This window comes from Amphibalanus amphitrite, unplaced genomic scaffold, assembly GCF_019059575.1.
Source record: "Amphibalanus amphitrite isolate SeventyFive unplaced genomic scaffold, NRLGWU_Aamphi_draft 000101F_arrow, whole genome shotgun sequence".
NCBI classification, from domain to species: Eukaryota; Metazoa; Arthropoda; class Thecostraca; order Balanomorpha; family Balanidae; genus Amphibalanus; species Amphibalanus amphitrite.
This window is the reverse complement of record NW_024881596.1, coordinates 903,930-917,825: the sequence shown is the minus strand read 5'-3', so window position 1 is coordinate 917,825 and position 13,896 is coordinate 903,930.

Below are 13,896 nucleotides of genomic sequence, written 5' to 3'. Positions count from 1 at the left end.
ACGACTCGGTCGACGCCACATGACGCCGGGAGCCGGGCCGTGTCGGGTGACGGACGCCGGGCGCGGGCCACCGATACCGGCGTCGTTTATCGTCGCGGCTCTATCGCCACGAGATAGCATCGACGGCGACTGGCGGCGAGAGGTCAGGACCGGAATCCAGCCGGCCAGCCGCGACATTTCTGTGCGACCGCTCCCGGAGGTAGCGTGGTTTGAAGGCCACAGCGACGTAGATCTAGAGATAGCGATGATATCTGCGTATTTTATTGCAGAAAAATGCATTACTGCCAGGCGGAGTTTGCCGATGATGATGAATCAGGGGTGAAAACCTCACTGGAATGTCTGTCTGGTGAGCGTCTGTTTCCACCCTGCCGTGCGGTGGCGGTATTTCCTGTCCAATGCTGTGATTATCCACCGAGAGTGAATACTTAACTTCTCAGCAGACTCCAGTCTGGCGCGCTCGAGGGAAACCATAATTGGAGGAAGCTATTTCTAGCCCAATTAACCCCGAGCGCTGCTCTTACCGGGAGGCGCCCGCAAAGGCAAGGGAGATGACCTTTGCTGCTCCAGCGCTAGTGACTGACTTATGAATGGGCGAATCTCGGGGCTAGCTAACGTCGGGCCGATATAATTATGCTCTGGGGGACGTGTGCGGTTTGTCTGCTGAATAGTTTTGTGTAGAAACTCCGTGTGTGAGCGCCACAAAACACTGGCTCTTTTGTTGGTGGCTAACTGATGAATGCCGCGCGTTCTTGGTTCGTCTCTGTTCCCGGGACTGGGATGGTATGCGAGCAGGTGCGATGGTATTCCAGGGCTGGTGCGACTTTAATAGGTATCTTCTTTACTGGTATGCTGACATTCTTGAATGTTTCAAAATTCAATTAAGCCTAGATCTCGACAGCAACAGAGTTTGGAACGAGATGGCTCTGTCGTCTGATGAATTGTCTAACTGTAAATCTATCCACAGGATAAGTATCGTTATCTGATCTCGTAACGTCTGATTTGAACATAAAAATCGACGCAGTCCTCCCACGAGATAAGAAGCGGCATTACCAAGGCCAAGGTGCAGTTCAAACTGTGCGAATCTCGACGGGACAAAAATGCTGCGGTTGGCGAGTTTCCGCTAGAGTCCACCAGCAGTGCGACTTTTTTCGTGTTCTCCGGTGAATGTAGGAATGGAAAGTGACGGCTGGAGACAGGAGCTCGAAGCGGATCATGTAAGAGACGATGTTTCGTCTGACGGGAGGGAGCTGTTTCGCGGGATTTATGTCACTGTCTTTGGACAGAAATGGGTGTCTTTTTACCGTCGTGGGAATTGATGTCTGATGGTGAATGATGTCTGAGTTGAGGGCCACCATGTGCGGCTGCACGAATACCCTGCGTATCTTTTCTTTTTGTCCATTGATGAGAGTGGTTAGCTTATTCTGAGGGATTTGAATTAATTTTTACGAAGCTTCCAGACTATCCTCGGATATCAGGCTTTTCTAGCTTCTCAAGATGTTCTTCTCAAGCACTTCGCCTCGAAGCTGCTCTTTTCAAAACAATTTGATGGGATGAATTGGTCAAAGTTTTATAAAAAAAAACAACGCTTCATAGTTATGAATGGCATAGACGTATTTGATCGCAGAAGAAATTTAACTTCTCTTTTCTATCGGAAGAGAATTAAGCTCATCTATTCCAGTAACGGACAACCGCTGAGAGGAGCTCATCTTGAGGCCGGCATCGAGCTCAGCGTGGCCCGCTCGAACTCATGTCGACTGTCGTTTCGCAAGACGGCCCGCCGCGCCGACGAGGGTCAGTCATCTGACCGGCAGCGGGCAGGTGGCGCCCTCTGCGCCGCTCCGCTCCGCTCATCTGACTCCCACCGTCCCTCCCCCGACCGGCCAGTGGCTGCTGCCGGGGCTTTGTCAGCCCTGGATCCTCCCTCCACCCCTGCACCGCCGAGCTGCCGACAGCTGCTTCCCAGCCGCCGGCGCCACCCGGTCCAGACGGGCCTGATCGGCCGGCTGATACCGACACGGATTGCCCTGCACGGGCCGACCCTCCCCTCCAGACGGGCAATCGGCCCCCATCGGTGGCGAGTGAAGCCCTCGCACCCCTCTCTACCCAGCTTGCGCCCACTGACCAGCCGCCGGCCGGCGCGGCTCAGAGACTAGTTAGCTGCCGTGCTGGGTCGTCTCCCACTGCGCGGGCCGGTAGAGAACCACTACACTACACGGGTTGGAGATTTGCTTTGCTTTGCTTTGCTTTAAGTGTGCTCCAATGCGCTGTGATTTACATCCAACCACTGATGATCAAGAGAGGGTGCGATAAATTTGGCTCCCGGTGTGGTGTCCGCTACCTAGCGAGATATAATAGCCGAGAGAGGACGGAGACAGGGGGTAAACAGGGCTGCCAACACGGCACACGCCCACCAGGGAGCGAACGAGCCATCGAGCATATCGCACCAGATACCGCAGTTTCTTGTAGGTGCGAATTTTGACGTGAAATGTCGATATAATTTGACTGAAATGTGAAAGGAAAGGTCAACCCGCATTTTCTTCAAAACGAAGGGGAGAATTGAGCTTTGAGCAATGAGCAGCCGCCAGTTTGCACTGCGCTTCATTGAACCATTCATCTCACAGTCGCTCTTGGTATGTAGCAGTCACCACATCATGACTAGAGACACATTATTCTATTCCCATCACGCACCATCTCCCACCACCTTTCATCACCCAGCTCATCAGCCTTCCCGTCACCACATCACACCATATGAGCCTCATCACACCATGCCATGAACCTCATCACACTACAACCTCGATGGGTCTCATGTAAATCAGATCTCTCCACTACTCTGTGGAGAATCAGCCCCTTTCTATACCCACCCGTCCGCCCGTGGGGTGCTGAGTGTCCCACCGAGCACCCCGAGCCGCTGCTCGAGGGCCCGGTCGGAGCCTGGAGGACCCTCGAGCTCGAGGGGCGGTGAACAGAGAGCACATGGAGCGTGCGTGTGCGGCGGCAGCTGCGCGCTGGCACGATCCAAAGGGGACCTTGCTCTCTTTGTGTGTGCCTGTGGTTGAGTTGGGCAGTGAGAGCCGCGGCTGTGATTTAATCTCAGGCTGATAGGGCTCCCTTGAGGCAGTGAGAGACAGCGAGACACTGAGAGCTCCCTCGAGGCCACCAGTCAGGCGAGAATGTCCCAGAGCTGTGTCGGGCTGTGTTGAGGAGGGCAATCGCTGCGGAAGGAGGCTGATTTGGCTGATTTGGTGGCTGATGTTTCGGAGATGGGGAGGTGAATGAGTGCCAAAGTTCCAGCTTAGTCCGCTGGCTGAATGGATCACGCTTGCTAGCTGTCGTCTCAATGCCCCGTTGTCCAGAGCATGTTCATCTCCGAACTCTGCGACTTAGTTGAAGCACCTTCCCCTCCATCTCGCTATCATCCCTGACTTCCGGTAGGGCGTATACCATTACCGGTTGAACTGGCAACAAGACAGAGGTCCTTTATGCCCCGTTGGACGTCAAATCATTCACTGCTGTCATCATTAACGACAGAGATCAATATGTCGTAATGCTGCACTGCTTGGTTCAGGCTGCACAGGGGGCCCTGGCAGCCCTGACTAGGGGCTGGGGGTGGTCAGTGGTCAATGATTGATGGATGAGTGATCGATCTGAGAGAATCCGAGGCCAGACTGTGTGCCAACGTCTGATTCTTTGATGTCGCGAGTTTTCGGAATTTGGAATTGATGTTACAGTGGGCTTCTTTGAGTTCACAGTAGGTATACAGTGTGTAGTGTGTACTGTATGTTAACTCTTATAAACGCCATAATTCGTGCATACACACTCAAGTCACACGCAGATGCGGAGGTATCCAACATAGCCACTTCTTAGATCCCCGCGAACGCTTGTGCCGAGGTGCGCCTACAACTAAGAACTCATCCAACAGACAACACCCTCTGCCTCAGTCACATCGGTACACACTTAACGGGACGTCTGTACGCTCAAATGCGGCTCTGCAGGGTACCTATCTATGACGTGGTTGGACTTGAGGAACGTACGACCCGATACTGACCATTTTACACGCATATCAATCGGCTGAGCGAGCGCAGAGAATCGAACAACAGCGGCTGATGGGCGGTTTCAACTGCGTTCAGTCAATGGGCAGGTCAATGGCTGGGGTCAACTGACAACGACTGTCTTCTGAGGTCAACTGACAACTGCTGAGGTTACGCTGGGCTTCGCTGGTCACCAACAAACGCAGCTTTGCTGCTGTTTAAAGTCCATTGCGTAGGTAGTGCATGGTCCTCGCCGTGAGTTGAGAATTTCCTTCTTACAGCTACCTGGCCGGCTCGGATCGTGCTTCGTCTACCACCGAGGCGCCAAGCTGTTGGCCCCCTTTTTGTCGTGGCACACCATGCTAAGCTGAGGTGTTTTGCTGGTCATATATCGCGGGAGTCATATCTCATCCCTGGCGGCGGCAGCGGCGGCGCCCGCGCTGGTGCCCGCGCCGGTGCCGCCGTTTTTGCCCGGTCACGACGAGCGTCTGTGTCGATACCGCGGGCCGATCGCCTGCGAGACCAATCGAGATACCGAGCCCCAGCAGCCAGCTGGCCACGACCCATTTGCTACACTCGCCCGCATTTACATACGGGCGTGACGTCAGCCAGTGTGCCGTCACGACAAGATGGCGGCCACCAGGCTCCTGACCGGCGCCGTGGCGGCCGTGCCATTGTCGGCATAGCCGTGTCGGACAACAAGCGACGCGGCTCGAGCCGGGAATACACGCCGGTCGCGGTCGACAATTAATAACCGCGGACTGGATGTGACCGGCATGCCGAGAGGCCGCGCTCAGCCGCGGAGAATGTCGCTGCTGTGGGAACACATGACAGTGGTGGGTCGAGGGTGACCTCTGAGTGACCCACAGTAGCCCCAGGGTAGCCTAGGGAGATCACGGAGGGGCGCCACCCGGGGTCACCCTCAGGTCACCGCGTGGGCGCCCGGGCGGGCGCCGGACGCCCCGCAGTGTCCTTCGGTCGCCGATAACCTTGGATCGCTGCGGGCCGTTTTGCATATTTCAGCGATTAGTTACGTGGGCCCATCGGTGTTTATGAACTATTCCGGCGATCCGCCGCTGTAAGCCATTCATGATTGGGCAGAATTCCAGCCAGAGTCGTGCTGAGACGGCTGAATTTCGGCCGCAACCATCAGCATAACCAGCATGGTTCATGATCGCCGCGGTCCTACCGGGAATGTCTTCCCGCTGTTTGTTGGTTTACCGTTTGATGCGATTCTCGGCGAGGGGCCCGGTCAAGACAGGGGATACGACCGCCCCCGCTGGGTACTTGCCCGGTTCATCTGCCTCCCCTCGGCATCTCAGCGGCCCTGGGGGCTGTCGGGGCAGCCGTCTGTGTCAGCGGTGGGGTATTGAATCGCCATGGGGCTAGCCCACCGCCGGCCTCCCAGCAGCCGCTGCCGACGCCCGCCGATTGCTGCCGGTGAGGTTCATTTGTTTGCTGACGAGAAACGAATTGGCCGCCACAAGTGGACTGTCATAATCCCGGGGGAGGGTTGATTTCCGTGGGCTCGCCGCCGCATTGCTGCTCGACGGGACACCATGACCGAGCGGAAGTCGGCGGGATCCTTTCAGTTCGACCACAGGGCTTAGGCTTAAGGCTTAGCTGTTCTGTTCGGCCAAATCTCATGGCAAATACTGCGATATCGATTAGGTCACTGCCTCGTTAGATGCTGTTTCTTTTCAGCTCGACTCTGGAATAAGGTGATGGTGGTTTTATCTAGCATGTCCTTCGTTCAACCTGTATTCTTTGTTTCCTCATCTGTCCAACCCATAGTGATAATGTGGCTTTGGTTGGCCCACAGGTAAGACAAAAGTCACATTCGGTCATCCTTTGGACTGTGTCCGCTCTAATGGGCTCAATCCCGGACCAAATTAGGGTTTAATCTACTCAATTTATTAATTACTTTAATCTTATTATCTATAGTTCAGAAGTAAGTGGGAAGATAAAGGATCATAAATTTCATACGCTTATGTCTGGAAGGCACGTGTATGCTCGAAACTGAAAGTAACGTTTCAATTTTTTTTGCAAGTATAAACAAGATTTTCAGCATGTTATGTTTAAATCATGTATTTCCTCAAACATGACATGAATGCAAAAATTATTGCCATAATATTCATGCCAACAATGTTTTTAAGATCCAAAGCCATGTTGGTACTGCAGCGCAGCCCCTGATGCGGTCGCTGTGACGTCATTATCAGCACTGATGTCCTCCCTGATGTGGGCCGACTGGTTTTCGTGTGTTTGTGACGTCATTGGCTCAAAGTGACCGGCTCTCGGTGACGTCACTTAGTGTCTTCGCACTGTTTCATGGCGTCACGAGTGTCTTGGATAACCCTAATCTGCGGCGTCTCTCACTGCCTGCGCGCGCTCTTCTGTAACGTCAATGGTTCAGAGTGACCGTCGTTGTGTGACGTCGCAGTTCGTCCAGGACGCACCTGTCACCCCTCCCCCCCCCCGCCCCGGTGCTCGGTATCCTGACTGACGAGACAGTCGGCTCCCCGGCCCGGTAGCATATTATCGCGGGCACCATTCTATGCTCCCGATCACAAAGGTACAGAGTAATGGACGGCAGGATCAGACGACAATGGGTCACTGTCGGTCACAGGTCAGCCCCATCCGCCCTGGGTGTCGCCCAGGGATTGATCAAGGATGGGCATTGGGCAAACTCGTCTGAAACCGGAGTTTATCAGGATGGGTGATTTAACATCGTACATATTTAGCCTGCAATGATTAGCGTTGAGCATCATGTATCAAAAGTTGAAGTAGTGTAAACTGTTAAGTTAGGTTGAGGCAACATCACGAAGTAGCACTGCTCAGGACTATCAGCTTAGTTTTACTTGCAACTGTTAACATCTGATGATTGTGATTTGATTTTGCTTCACCCTGGTGCATATCAATGTTTTGTGCATCGTATCTAAAATATTTTTCGTGCATTATGCATAATGATCATTTGACTGTCACGCCATTTTGAAGGCAAACGACCTTCAAATGTGTCGGTTTATTTTATCTAAATTTATAAAGTAAATCTGTTTCATGCTAGGAAAATATTTACCTTCTTAGCACTTATCTCGGACTATGGGTTTTTATTCCACCAATATGAAGCCAATGATTATTCACGATTCAGTCTGTGAAAATACTGGCAGTTGGCAACTGAGCTAGCGTGCGTCACGTTAATCAGGCGCCGGTTAAATAGGATCGGTGTTGAGGCCGGCCTATCTGTGACAGCCGAGGGTGTTTTCTGGATCGCTGCATCTCTCCTGGTAGGTTGAGCGGTGCGTGTGATGCATTATGAGCTATACTGGAAGTGATTAATCATTCTGCATGAATTTTTTGTGATTTTGTCGATACGGTCAGCATGCAATCGTGAGGTCAATTGGTGCATGGCTGGAATTTCTAAATGATTATTTTGCTCATTGAGGCTCAATGGAATGGTTTATCAGGGCCCAGAATGATTTCTCTTGGCTCAAAGATTAAGCACAGCTCGTCAATGCTGAACTGCTTGGTTTGTCTCACCCTAGTTAAATACACCTCTTCCGATCCGCCAATGCTAAAAGAAAACTTTCATAGCTTAAGGTAACTAAGTTGATTTTCTTTTTTACTTTTAATGATTCGCCATGTCTCGGGCCCAGAATTGTGATCGCCATTGAACCAGTATCGGCTCTAGAGGAGATGCGCGTACGACCGGTAAGCAGTGCACATGTTGACCCGTGTGCAGTGTGCTAGTCTACAACTGTGTGAGATCAAATCATTTGCCCTCTCGAGTGTCGGTCCTCAGATCGGAGCGGAAAGTCGGCGAGATGACCGCTCAGTGCTGCCCTCTGTATCGTCTCTACCTCAGCCAACAAAGTCTGCTGACAGAAGCGGTCGCGTTAGCTCAAACACCCCCCGCAGCGAGCTCGTGGTCAAACCCGGGTTCAAGCTCGTGTGTCTGAAATAAACATGCCGACAGAATGGTGCGGATTTTCAGGCTGTACACTTTACAGCCTTAAATTAAGCCCAAATTATGCCAGTTCATGTTGCGAGGAATCTCTGGCGCGTCTATTTGCTCAAAATTATGCCAATTATCCACCTAAAAAGCACATAGCATGCACGCTAAGCTCTCCATCATCTGGCTTACGATTTCAGATCCGCGAAAATTCTGTGCTGCGCGGTTCTTCAGACGGGCGGGGTCAGTTGTGGCGCACTACGGTCGGTGGCATCGCTTACATCTCTGACGAGCTGGGGAGCTCCGGTTATGGGTCCGTTTACTGCCGATAGGCTGTCTGCTGTGGGAGGATCTCCGTTCGGCTGGTCGATAAGCATGTGTTGAGCTCGTTGAGTGGTTTGCATCGACACAGAATTTCTCACTGTTTGAGAATGACGTGGCCACCAATAAGTGATGAACACACGGAGTTGATCATTTTCGAGGGTGATCAATGCTTCGTTCACATGTGTCAATGCTTCCCACCTCTCAGTTTATCCTTCTGTCTATCCCGAATAGAGGGATAGTAGTGGGCCTCGCGGCGCTCACCGATCTCGACGGCCGTCTCACGGATCTCACTCGTCGGTGAGTGACGCGTCGTGAGCGGCGCGTCCGGCGCCAATCGGTTCCGCCCCGGCCGGCCACATGTGCCGACGTTTTTAGCGGCGACCCCTGGCCCGGTCCGGGGCCAATTAGTGACTGCGCGAGCCGTGAGCGCTCGGCTGCACGGCGGGCATTAGTTCCACTTTTCAGCGCGCCGGGGTGGGGCGATTCACGAGGTCCCGTATCTCTGTCGGCGAACCGGTCCGATGAGCGCGATTGGGCCGTTTTTACGACATCGGCTCATGCCGTCCCGCTCGACGGTCTTATGTTCTGGCCGGTTTAACAGCCGCTTGAAAGGTTTGTATATCAGCAAAACGTATGGTCTGCACCCGCCGCCTGTGCTCTCCCACCGGAGCATGTCGGCAGTAAAGTTTCTCGCACGTGATGAAGGATGGCGAGCGAGCGGAGCTGGTCGGTGATGATGGCGGGGGACTCGGTTCGGCACGCGATTCGGTGGACTGCAGTGAGCAGCTCTCGGGCTGACGGCGCCCCACGTATATGGTCACAGCGTCCGCCTAACGGACCTGACGCCTGGGCGACACTGATGGTATGTCGCTGTCAGGGGGGGGGGGGGCAGCCGCCCCCTCAGCCCCCCTGTTTCCGCCAGTTACGCGGCCAGACATCCGCGCACAAATCTTTTCCACCCTGTTTAGCTTACCTGGCAAATATTTGCCAGCTTTTAGCACTGACAGCGCCATTCCGGCGGCGTAATTGGACCAATAATCATGCTACTCCAAACAAGATACGGCGACACCGGGTGATAAATCGGATAGCAGGAACACCGGCGCCGCGGGCGGGCTCTCACGGAGAACCGTCTCAGCGCGGCGGCTCAGACCTAAACCCCTGCCGAACCTGACTCCCTGACGAGGAAGGTCGCCTGGCTCGCCGCGAAGGTGGAGTCCGCAGACCGGCGACAGGGCGTGCTGACACGAACCGTGACGTCACCGGCTGTCAGCCGCGACAAAAATCAAGGCTGTTACGGAAGATAACTTGTTTGCCGGCTGGAACAAAACTGTTTCCAGAAATGCTGCAAAACGATGCCCAGATAAAAGTGCACGCTATGCAGACTGTAAGGCAGGTGAGTGTGCTGTAAATTTTCGGCCCGACAACCCACTTTTCTGTATCACACTCATAAAACGTCAACGGAATGCGATGCTGCGTAATTTGCAGCGTGCTATCCGAGGATGCCTTTGCTTCGCCGTTGGCAGCATTACAGGCACAGATAAAAGACGATAGCAGTGTTGTCAGCCCGATTTAATTGATTCATTTATCGTGATTTGATAAATATATGCATAGAATGTTGGCTTGCACCCTTCGTAAATAAGTGAATGATCGTCCGGTTCGGGAAACGTACGCCGCAATGTATGATTATCTTGGGCAGAATTCTTACTCATCTGAGGGTGCTTTGAGACGTTTGAATTCCTTATCCTTCCTCGGGAGAACGGAATGATACAAATTCAGCCACCTGCATCTCACTCAGGGACACGGACGAATGAGCCCCTTGTTGTCCTGTCGTGCGGCGCGTCGACAAGCGGTACCTCGTCCTCCAGCGTTCCAACGCTGCGCCGCCGCGCCGCTCGCTAAATTCCTGCACACTGGCAGGAATCATATTGCCACAAAAACGCCGCCAACTTGGTCCGTCCGTCCGTCCGTCCGTCTGTCTGTCCGTCTGTCCGTCTGTCTGTCTACGGTGACGTTGGTGAAGGCTCAAGGCAGCCTCGCTCCGCGTCGGTGGACGAAAAAGTCACCGGTCGTGCTGCCGCCGCCTCCGCCGCGGCCGGCGTCGGCCCGTGGACCAGAGAGGTTCGGTGGCCTTTTTGCCGTCCGTGCCAAATCAGACCTGTCGGGACTCGGGAGAAGGGAGAGATGAGAAGGTTATGCGCTGCCCCGGCGCCGGCGGGGTCTCTGACAGACTGACAGGTGTTGACGAAACTCGCCGAGGTTAGCCTGTCTCACTCGAGTGTGAAATGGTAAAATCACTATTGGGAGGGCTGTCTGTGACGCTGTCTAAATCGCACAGAAACTAGCCAATTCTAGGATTGTGACCGATCAATCATTGTGAAAAAGGAGGATGCATTTTTTTTTTTTTTACTGTAGCATTTTGCTGGCAAATTTTACTTATGATGCCCAAATCAGCGACAACAGCGGGGGCTTCCGTGCCTGACCGCACTTGGTAACAACAATCAGCTGAATTTCATTAAGTTACGTCGGACAGAACGTATTTCATAGCGAACAATAGAAGGTCGATTCCTTACCAGAAATGCCGACAGCTACCAAATGAAACCGGTTTTGGCTGACAATTGGATGACTAAAAAGCGCAGTGCCACCAATGGAACAATTAATGCCACCGATAGCGGAGTACATTATGTCCTTTTCGCGAAAAACTGACATATTTCTGTCAGCTCCGAACACGTTATGCATTTCCGAGTGCCGATTCCACATAAATCAGACTTTTCAGTGTCTTTATTTACCATAAGTGTCCGCTGAGGTCTGTTTGTAGGTGGCAGCGAAGCACACTCACGCCACCATAAGCGCCGATAAAAGTGGGCTACACGTGTCGCGGTAAAGGGCGATAATCTGCACACCGGCTCGGCGGCGCGCGGCCCACTGTTATCTCTCGCGCGCCGACGATGACCAGACATTCCTGGCTCTGATCTCGCCGCCCGTCAAACAACAATCACTGTGCGTTACCCTCCCCTCCCCAAACTATGCGCGGAGAAAGTCGCGCCCGTCACCATCGTCATTTGCGTGCCGAAACAATGACTGGAAGACAATAGACCCGCCAAGCGAACCTGGTCGGCGAGCAGTGTGTTTTCACATCTACCGTGTGTTTTCCCGTCCCGTGGACGCGGTTAGGTGCGGGGACATATTCCGCCGTCCCGCCCTCCGCGAGCCGGTCCGTCTGTCCCCAACGGTCTGTTGGTCGCGGGGTGTTCGGCTCGTGATGTCAGGTCATTATCGGGTCAGCGCGTGACGCCGTTGCCGCGTCGGACCGCGTCGGCTTCTCTCTTCATCAGTGGCGTCTGATGGAAGCTGTCCGTCAGGGCGGACCCGTACCGCTGCCCCGGTATGCCCTAATCCGTCCGCTGCCGCCGGTATCTCCGGTTCTCGCGACCGGCCGGGGCCCCACAGGGTCCGGAGGGGTCCGCCGACCCTATTATTACCGACCGGCGGGGGCGGCCCCTGACGTGCCGTGTCGCGACCCGCTCAGCGAGGGACGCAGGGACGCGTTCGACGAGGGACGCGCGCCGACCTCAGAAGGGTACGCTGCCGTCACTTCTCTGACTATTTATTGGCGCGCGCTGCCGCGGGGCCGGTCAGATGGCTGGTATTTACGACAGTTCTCACGGGTGCGAGGGCCGCCCCGGGGCCGCCGTCAGCCTGCCCGGCCCTCCGGGAAAGCGGCCGGCAAGGAGTGCGAGATGGGAGGCCTGCCCCCGGCTGAGGTGCGGGATATCTCGAGACAGATAGCCGCCACTGGGTACCGACAGGACAGGACGGTTTACTCTGAGGTACACTCAGGGCAGGACAGGTCGCTACCGGTTCCTGGCAGGACAGGACAACCAGTTACCGGGTACCGGCAGGGTAGCATGGGTCGCTGCCAGGTAACGACTGGGCCTGGAGCACTAGACGTTGATATTGCATCTGCACCTTTTCTGAAACATTTGACAAGCCTCAAAGAGCATTGCCACTGACGGAGAATATGGCCTCTAACTCACCAGAAGCAGATGTATGGAGCACATCTCTCTCTGACGGACATCATTCTCACCAGCAGCAGTCCATCGTGCGGACAATGCACCGTTCATTCGAGCGTTTGTCATCTTCAAACGCCCACCATATACACCATTAGCGTTAAAGTCGCATCAGCAGCCGCTAACTGCAGTTCATAGAGCGGCCTCAGATAAGCACCTTTTAATATGCTGCGTGCATTGTGTCATCCCTTAAACAGAAGATCATGGCGGTGCTGCACCGGAATGGTGGTTGTTATGCTGTCTCGCTATCGTGGGAGGCGACTTTATTCTGATTAATTATACCATCAGTTGCCCCGTGTGGTGTTTAGTGCGGAAGCCGAGTGGCCGCCGAGACTGGAAAAGGGCTGCCAGCATCACGGGTCATTTATAACGTATCAAATGTTATTACAACATGCTTATGCAAATCCTCCAGCCTGGTGGAAGATGTGCAGCTTTCCTGCACCGGTGCCGCTGGCAGAACATGATTTATGACCCGTAATGGGACAGCGCCCACAAGTCAACCCTAAATTTTCACCAGCCGTCATGCACTCTTCAAATACGGTATAACCACTGCCGCTACTGATACCGGTTATTCTGCGGCGTCGGTCGGCCCCGCTGCCGTCCGCTGGTGTGCAGAATGGGCTGCGAATTAACGGCTCCGGGCACCGGTCGGCGGGGCCAGGAGCGGCGCCGGGGTGGGCCGCTGGGAGGTGGGCGGCGGGGTCAGGTCGGTGGGTGGCGACTTTGGGTGCAAGGGCAGTGGGTGGCGACTAGGGGTCAGATTGGTGGGTGGTGGCTCTCATGGGTCATTTTGGCCGAACAATGATTCGGTGTCAGGTCGGGAGGGTCAGGTCACTTGGAGTGCGATGACCCTGCGAGGGCAAGGCGGTAACTCGAGAGGATTAGGTGGTATGTAGGAAGAATGTGAAGCGTTGCGGAGCGCAGGGAACGACTGGGTTCGCTCGATGTCAGGAGAGGGTCGCTCTTAGAAGGCCAGTATGGGTGTAGACGCTCATAATGCAGCGAGGTCGTGCGGCTTACGCCAGACCCCCTCTGAGAAGGCGTTGACGGCGTTAACCGACCCCCTGGGTCCGCGCCAGTCATGCTGGTCCCTAATGAGGTCATCCCGACTGAGTAGTGACCCTCTCCTTCGGCTGCGGACGGCACGTCTGCTCCCGCGGCGGGTAGCATCCGTGCACAGCACTCTTCACAAAGCCACCTCGGCGCCCGTGCACAGAGGTCAGGCGAGCCCGCTGGCTGATCGTCCAGCCTCTGTGTAATCTCTGACGCCGATCTTGGTGACGGGTACAGGCAGGAGCCGTTATGGGATCGGACCGACCCGTGTTCGAACACGTTTTGGTATATGTTTTACCATGATGTAGCGGGTTATATCTGACATTTTCGTCACAGTTTTAGCTGCTCTGACGTCATCGGCCGTTATGACTCTTCGGATTTTCTCAAACCAGAAGGTTTCGACGCAGGATGGATGCTTTTCGAACCGATCCAAATCGATACCATATCAGATCAGCACTTTTGTCGAATCGCTGTATCC